We start from the raw sequence: 1,344 nt of genomic DNA on the forward strand, positions 1-1,344 counted from the left end.
CACCATCTGGACGCAGCCCCTTTAAGGAAGCAGCATGGCCACCATTTGTCCGCCTGCGGGACGCTGCACCTCCGGGCCTGTGGGTGTCGGCTACTCACACCTCCCAGTTTGTCCCCGAAGATAAACACCGCAGGCAGATGGGCTGACAAGGCCCAGCCCCGCGTGTGCGTGTGCGTGTGCATGTCCGTGTGCGTGTCCGTGTGCGTGTCTGTGTGTGAGGTGAGGGCCCGTTGCCGGTCCCTGAGTGCGGCCTCCTTAGAGGGAGGACGGGAACCGGGACGAGGCGCTGGCTCCCCCTGTGGCAGCTGCGTGAGGCGAGGACCCCACCGCCCGGGCCAGTGTGCTCCTGGGGATGGGACCTCCTCGTCCTGCTCCTCCCTCACCCCTGACCCCTCTACCCCGGGTAGCAGCCTCCTAATCGTGTCCTGCAGCCACTTCCTGTGCACGGAGACTGCTCAGGTGGGCAGGCCCTGCTCAGCACCTTCCTCCCCTCCCCTCCCCTGCCCTCCTCCTCACCTTCCTCCCTCTCCCCCTCCTCTCCCTCTCCTCGTCTTCCTCCTCCTCCTCCTGCTCCTGCTCCTCTTCCTCCTGCCTTTTCCTCCCCCCCCCCCCCCCCCCCCCCGTCGCCCAAGCCTGCCACCATCACCTCCGCACCCCCAAGCTCCAAGGGCCCTCCTTTGCCTCCATAACTTGTCTTCCTCGGCCCATTTCTTCCAGGAATTACTTTTTCTGTCTGATTTACTGAATCAATGTTCTCTTGCAAAAAAATAAAGCGAATCCATCGGCGCTCACTCGTCCCTCGGCAAAGCCCCCTGTCCCTGAGCAGAGGAGGACAGACGCCCAGAGGCGGAGCTCATTCTGGTCGCCGCGCCTTACTCAGGGCGCCACCCCGTGGCTCGCCAGGGAAACGCGGCCCGAAGCCCCTGCAGCACCCACAGGGGAGGCAAGCAGCACGGAGACTCCCCAGCTTTCCTGCAGCAGCAGCTCCAGGCCCGACGCAGGACCACCAACGAGGCTTGTTGCCTGTTGCCGGGGGCTTACTCCTCAGGCAGAGCCCGCGACCCTCGCCGCGTCTACACCCCGGGGTGCCCACTGAGGGGCGCAGGGGCAATCCCAGGGCACTGCCTGGGCGGGACCACCGCTCCCTCAGCTCTGACCCGGAAGGGCAGCCACGTGGTCCCAGCACCTTCTTCACCTGAAGCCCGCCGTCGGAGACAGGCAGGGGGCGCCCGTGGTTCTCGCCTCCCCGTCCGTCTTCCCGCTGGGCGTGCGGGACAGAGCAGAGCCTCCCTTCCTCCTGGCGCCACGGGAGGCCTGGCACCCGCCCCCCAAGCAGCACCTCGC

Source organism: Cnephaeus nilssonii (assembly GCF_951640355.1).
Source record: "Cnephaeus nilssonii genome assembly, chromosome: 9".
In the NCBI taxonomy this organism is placed as follows: Eukaryota; Metazoa; Chordata; class Mammalia; order Chiroptera; family Vespertilionidae; genus Cnephaeus; species Cnephaeus nilssonii.